This window comes from Daphnia magna, linkage group LG2 (assembly GCF_020631705.1).
Source record: "Daphnia magna isolate NIES linkage group LG2, ASM2063170v1.1, whole genome shotgun sequence".
NCBI lineage: Eukaryota > Metazoa > Arthropoda > Branchiopoda > Diplostraca > Daphniidae > Daphnia > Daphnia magna.
The window spans coordinates 14,507,510-14,514,565 of NC_059183.1; the positions used below are offsets into that span (position 1 = coordinate 14,507,510).

Consider the following 7,056-nt stretch of genomic DNA (forward strand, 5'->3'; position numbering starts at 1 on the left):
TGCTTTTGTAAAGCTGAGATAACGGTGGACAGGACGGTCATGTTTTTGCGATTTTTAGTTTTAGCACGTTTTAGTTACGAAGGAGAAGCAATGAAATCCAATTTTAGGCTTTTCCGTCGCTAGATGGCGTCAGTTTTGAAAAATTGGTCCACGCAAAGTAACCATAGTAACCATGGGTGACAGCCATGAGAGAAAAAGCTTGTACGTAACCTGTAACGTGTTTTTATGAAAAATTTATCAATGATACGACTCTTCTCCCGTTATTGAGACGGTGAAGTACTCCAAACTCAAGTTGAATAAAAAAAAAAGGCAAAAAAAAAAAAAGTGCGTAAGCGTAAGGGATTGCCAGGCAACCCCGTATACTAAAGCACGGTCTGTTGATTGGAATTTGGAAGGGGAAAGATTTTCTAAACCGTTCGTCTTACCACAGACTACGAAGTAAAGACCGCTATCCTCTATCTCACCGTGTAGGCGATGCTCGGTCTTACCGCTAGGGGCGCGGGAGTATACTTTCTGAAATTTTTCTACTTTTTCTAATGTTAGTACTGAATACGTGCTTCACAAGCTACCCATTTCTGTAAAAATTATGAAAAAATATTCATAAACAAAAAACTTGAGACAAGACGTTTTTTTATAGTTTTTGCGCTCTATGGATATACTCGACCCTATTGACAAAAGTAAAAAATATAATCCTTTTTAAATTTTTTTTTCTATGAATATTTGTTCAAAATTTTTAATAGAAATAGATTGATCTTGATGAGGGCTATTGATATCTGTAAATATTATTTAATTTGGACTTATAGTTTTTCCTCAAAAAATTATTTAAGTTTTACATAAATCAGGGAGGTGGGGGTTACCTGATACCCGTGAAACTACACCGACCTTAACAAAAAATTTTAAACCAGTTTACTACCCTAGTAAAATATTTTAATGCGATGATCTAATCAAGAGCTATCCATTCCTGTAATTTTTTTCAAATATAGAGCTTATGGTTTACCGATTATAATTCATTTAGTTCACGATCCGTCAAACCACACCGACAAAAATATCCAATCGGTTTACTACTCGGTTAGGTATTTTTTAAGTAAAAATTTTACGGAAGTGGATAGCCCCCATCATCGGCTATCCATTTCTGTAAAATTTGTTTATTTAGACCTAATATTGTTACCTATAAAGCTATTTTAATTTTGTGTACTGTGATAGAGGGATTACCCGAGACACGTTAAACCGCACCGACCTACTTACCTGAAAAATAGCTGATGGGTCATTACTCGGGTAGGTACTTATCAAGCGGTTTTCTTTCGTTTAAAATACCCACTTTAAAAGATATGGCCCAGCCTTAACTTAAAATGGGTGTGCAAGTGAAGGAAAATAAATAAAACTATGATGTATTGCAAAAAACAAGTCAAATAGGGTACACAGTAATGATATCGGGTTTTGGAACCGGTTCCACTACCCGAATGCCCATGAGTGGAAATTCACAATTATTACAGTAATTTTAATGAAATTATATCGTTGCTTAATTAAGTAATATTCTAATAAATGAAAACAAAATTATAAAGTTAAAAGGCATTGTATTACGGAAAGGAAACAGAAAGAAAAATAAACAATAAACATAAATAATAACAAAAACAAAACAAAAAAATAACGGCTCGGGGGTTTTGTGTTTTTGCCTGACAGGGTTCAGGTCCCTGAACGAGATGGAGTTGCAACTGAATGCGTAAGGCAAGTTGCGCTAGTATAGCGAATTGAGCTGCCTATCTCTTGCTGCAAATTGAGGCCAGGGACCTGAACCCTAACAGGAGTTGTCGTCATGTTTTGCCTGACAGCGTTCAGGCCCCTGAACGAGATGGAGTTGCCTCTTTTCCCTATTTTTCAGATGTGTTCCCATCGTGCAGGGTTTCACGATGGGCTCTATACATCTGAAAAACATTATCATATCATACATTATCATCCGACTAACATTAGAAAAAGTAGAAAAATTTCAGAAAGTATACTCCCGCGCCCCTAGCGGTAAGACCGAGCATCGCCTACTGGATTTCTCTCAGCCTTATGGCGATGATAGCGGTCTTTACTTCGTAGTCTGTGGTCTTACGCCCACATTTGAAAAATTGACAATGGATATCAGTCTGTGTGTCAATCTGTGTGTTAATAATCTCGTTGTTACAGAAGAATCGTAGAATGGTTTATTAAAAAAGGTGCTGCAGAGTCAAATATCAATAGAAAAAGTAATGTGACAGCCAAGTTAGTGGGTGTAGCTGAGCTAGAGCTACTAAAAGAAGAAAACTGAAGACTAAAATAAATTGTATAAAAAATAGGGAAACCACCATATTGTGAATGGATCTCTAAACTGTTTGGGCAGCTATGGGGAAAAGAGAGATTGAAGTGTGTCAGCAGCTAGCCTCCTTAAAAGAAAAATTAATTCAAATGAATACACAGTATTCAAAACAGCTGGAAGCATTAAGACAGAAATGAAGTTCAAGGTTTTTTTCTTTTCATTTTACCAATATTATCTAGTCTGTGTAGGCAATATATACTTATTTGATGTGCATATTTTTCGTAAATTGTTAAAACTTTTCAGGAATTAGATTTCGCGAAAATACATAACAAGTGCACGAAGAATGAACAGAATGCTAAAGCTAAACAAAAAGAATAAAATACTTCCAACCTCCCCCCACAAAGATGTTTAAGGTATTTGACAAATCTGTAATCATGCTAATAAAGTGACTTTATTGGTATTCTTATATTTGCAGGAAATACCTAAAGTTGGAGGTCAATACATTTTTTTCTTGTTGCAAGTTTTGTAAAACAAATGGTAATCTGGTAAAATAAAGCAACACATGACCTATCACCTTGGATCAATTGTTTTCACAAGTGAAGATTGATTCCACAATCTTCAGCTTCCCAGGCAGACACCCATCCACAAAGCCATGGTGATAGATATAAAAAATTTATCTTTTATGTTTTTGATTCCAGATTCAGAGAACAATGTGTGGAATCTAATATTCTAGCCCTGTAAACCCCAGCTGTTCTTCTGCTTCAACAAGGCTATAAAGCAATTATAATTTCAGGAGGTAAAGATTGAAACCAAAAATAAATCAGTCATTTTTTAGTTGGCTTTTCTGCTTAAAGTATTGTTACCCTTAACTTTAGGATACATGGAAATGTATACATATGTTCAGGGTCAAGTTAATGAATGGTTGAGCCAAAAATGAATTTTACATTACTTTTGAACAGGTCTTAATTCAGTTTACGTGGCGGATGCCCCACTATACGACCCAGCAATCTTTACTTGCGGTCTTCCAATGCCGGTAATTTGTTATGCATGCAATTAATCAACAAGGAATTAGGTAACCAATTCTGTTTTATATAACATTTTTATTATTAAAATTATTTCACATCAGTATTTAACATGTTTGAAATAGGAATTGTGTCATAAAATAATTAGTGTGTTTTCTTTTGTTATTTAATTTAATTAATTTGTGTGTATGTTTTGTTCTGTTAAGGCGGAATGGTGGAGAGAAAAGATGTTCGTGAAGATGGGCTATTCGAGATCCAAGTAGAAACGGAGTGTCCATTGTTTAAAGGCTTAGAGACTCGGCAAATGGTATTACTGAACAATGGTGACAGCGTAGACAAGGTTGCATTAATCTTAATGCCTGGTGTAAAATTACAGTACGAAAAATGTTGCGTAACTTCTTGTTCGACATTTGTGGATTGCAAGTAGGTTTCACATTGGAGAAACGCGAGCAGCAGTGTATCGATTACATCCGGCGCACGGTCGGACGTGATAAGATCGTGCTCATGCTGGTAAGCGGTGGAGTCGATTTCGCCAATTTCCATGAATTTTGAATTTTTGCCCTTTTCCATGAAGCACTTCTACGGGTGATAACTCGTCGCGAGTGCAGGGCATTTACATCGATAACGGTTTCCTGCGTAAAGACGAATCCGAACAGGTCGTCGCTAGTTTATAGCAACTCGGGTCATTCTTCGGGTAATTTGAGATACTTTTCTGGACGGTTCAGGATCTCGTGAAGTCAAATAAATAAAGAAAAATTTATTTTGCTTCATTACTGCCATTTAAATTATGAAAACCGATTTCCTTTTAATAATTTTCACTTACGTGCTTACGTCAACGCGACTCTTAAAGCAGATTACTATTTATTTTTTTATTATTATTTTTATACGTCTAGGTGGCTTGTTGCCACTGGTTGCAGCTTACGGGCCGTAATTGTAAGGGCCCTTACACACCGTAACTATTTCTTTTTTCTCACGTTTGGCTTCATAGTGGGTGGCGCCTTGAGCGTTGCTGTATTTTCAAGACATCTAGGGGAGAAATAACTAACTCCGTAGAATGTTTATGGACGTGTCAGCTGTCCCGTCAGCTGTTCCATTTTGCGTGTCTTCGGACTGATGGTGGATGATTAAACGAACGTCTCTGTTCTTGAAATTTCACCACCAATTCCGTGCGTTTTGAGAAGCATCGCAATTCAATCAATGCAAAGTTGTTCAAGGTAATATGGCAAAAATTCATGTCAAAGAAACCTCGTACCACATATATTTCAAATTTTTAAAGGAGGACCATGGCTTTGCTAGGACGTTTTTCATCTCTGTTAGTCTTATACACCCATTTTGTACCAAAGGTGACATGTGAAAAAAAGTTGTTCTTTATAATCTATTTCCCTATCTCAATCTCTTAGATTTTTGTAGGTGTTATCAGGTGATGTTAGAATTTATTGTTAATAGTTTAAGGTTTTGTAATTGTGCTTTCAGGTCTTTGGGATGTACTGATGTTCTGTGGTGGCCGCAAAATCATTCAGTGACTTGGTTCAATCCAGGATTTGGTTTTTTCAAAAGTGGTAAACAGTTTTAATTTGCAGAGATCCTGGAGGTACCTGATGTGTTGCATTAGCGTTGGAGTTGCTCGGTGAGAGAATGGAATGCAACCAATGTTATGTTGTTAGTGTAAATAAAACATATCTAGTATCATTCTTGTGTTTGTCGAATTATTGCCTCTTTCAACGGAAACAAAGGAGTTAAAGAAGGTAATGCTTGAATCCTTTTGTGATACCACCATGTGAAGCTATTTTGTGTAAGTAATTTTTTCCCTTTTTTTTTGCCAAGTGATTGCATTCGACAGTCAAATACAACAAAGAAAAAAATGTATTCATTGATGTTTTACTGACTGAAATCTATTGAAATAAGTACTCTTGAGATGGCTGGACTTCAAGTGAAATAGATTGGAAAAATAAACAATCCAAGTTTATCTTTGATTTGGATAAAGTCGACTAGGGTAAAATGAAATAAATACAGAAAATTAAAATTAAAATTGTTTTTATTGTCCCACCTCCTCCCAACAATTCCACCACTATTTTACATAACATTATAAATATAAATACAAATATACACACAAACATACACTTAACTAAATTAACCCGTTGGCTGCCAGGCCATGCAACCCGTAGGTTGCTTAAACTACAGTAACTACGCATCGCGTCTTAAGGATCGCGAACAAGGTGGGACTTGTCCGAAGACAAGTCCGGGGTGACACGGTGACGGAATCCGTTACAGGGAATGCACACCCTCAGGAATCCGCCACCGCATCAACAAAGAGAAGTCCCTACTGGTGCATTGCCTAAGGCGCCTTGCGGCGAAGGCCATTGCGGCCGGTCCCTACAAGCTACAAAAAAAATGGGACGCAAACGGGGTGGCAGCCAACGGGTTAACTTAAACATAACAATGCAAAATAAAACAATACCAGGGCGACGATCCACGGTGAAATCCTTACGTGAAGGGCGAAGGCGACCAGGTGATGGCAGACCAAGACGGCCAAGATAACGATGAAACAAAGGCGAAGAGGGCCAAGACGACAACGAGACGGAGATGAAGGCGATGACGAGACGGACATGAAGGCGACGAGACGGACATGAAGGCGACGAGACGGACATTGAAGGCGAAGATGTCGACGAAAACAGTGATGAGGCGAAAACGTAGACGAAGACAGCGATGAGGTAAAGGCGTAGACAACAACGTCAGGAAGACGAAGAAAATGTAGTTCTAAATAGATTAAAAGATGCAAAAAAAAAGAACTTAGTGATTTTGGGTGGAAATGGGCATTTGTTTGATAAAACGATGAAAGACATTTTAACTTACGTGTGAGGTCCACTGGCGGCGGAACTACGGCAGTGTTGTACCGAAGGAAGATGAATATTTGCAGTCCTATCACAGAATTTCATGTCACAACACAAAAACGCTCCGTAACGTGGAAACTTAAAATACCAAAAAATGTAGATGGTGTTAAAGCCTATCCATGATAGCTGGCTAAGTAATGATGAGAAGAACAGCAGGATTAACAATGACAATTTTCTGTTTACACAACAAAGATTTATAAGTAAAAATGAAATCCAGATAATCCACCAAATTAATCTACCATGGTAATGCAATGATGGTGAAACTTATTCCATGTTGCACATTTGCAGACTAAGAAGAGAGGAAGAGAAGCCTGTGTAGAGAAAATTGTTACAGGTGTGTGTAATGGAAGATAACTAATGTTCTGAAATACCACAATGCATAGCTGAAGTGTATAGATGATGGTTGGCTAATCAGAGAAGCTTGGAAATCTGGATACCTGTGATGCTGAGGGCTGATGGTTAGCAACACAAAGTAGATGAAGACTCTGTGGTTGACTGATGAGCAAACACATCACTAAGCTTAAACAAAAGGCTTGAGGTCAATTAACAGTACTTGAACTGGATGGTGATCTTCATTTAAGGAATAGTAGCCTTCTTAAAGTGTCAGGATCCCTTGTGGTGTATTGATAGCAGGAATGCAGGCTACTGGTTCAGCAGCTGACAAGGCAAAACACCACCACATACAAAAAGCAATCTATTTAAAGTTTCCTTTTCAATACATACCCAACGATAGCAATACTGAATAGATAACAACATACCGTAAATGTGTTGACAAAAAGTCCTTTGAAACACAAAACAGGTTAACGTAAAAAACACCAATTTAACTTGTCACTTGTAATCTTCATCATAGACGCACATAAACGCC

The 7,056-nt window shown here is 37.5% G+C and overlaps 1 long non-coding RNA gene across 10 annotated transcripts; it reads left to right on the forward strand.

Moving 5' to 3' along the window:
- The first annotated feature begins 2,011 nt into the window (after positions 1 to 2,011).
- On the forward strand, positions 2,012 to 4,989 carry LOC116916802. Of its 10 annotated transcripts, XR_004390750.2 has the most exons (8): positions 2,015 to 2,483; positions 2,582 to 2,691; positions 2,754 to 3,074; positions 3,238 to 3,350; positions 3,507 to 3,640; positions 3,728 to 3,810; positions 3,875 to 4,514; positions 4,577 to 4,989. It is a non-coding gene; the product is annotated as an uncharacterized LOC116916802 (long non-coding RNA). The 10 variants fall into 10 exon arrangements; XR_004390754.2 differs by having other exon boundaries at positions 2,012 to 2,228; positions 2,319 to 2,483; positions 3,507 to 4,514; XR_004390751.2 differs by having other exon boundaries at positions 2,013 to 2,483; positions 3,507 to 3,607; positions 3,677 to 4,514.
- The last annotated feature ends 2,067 nt before the right edge of the window (positions 4,990 to 7,056 follow it).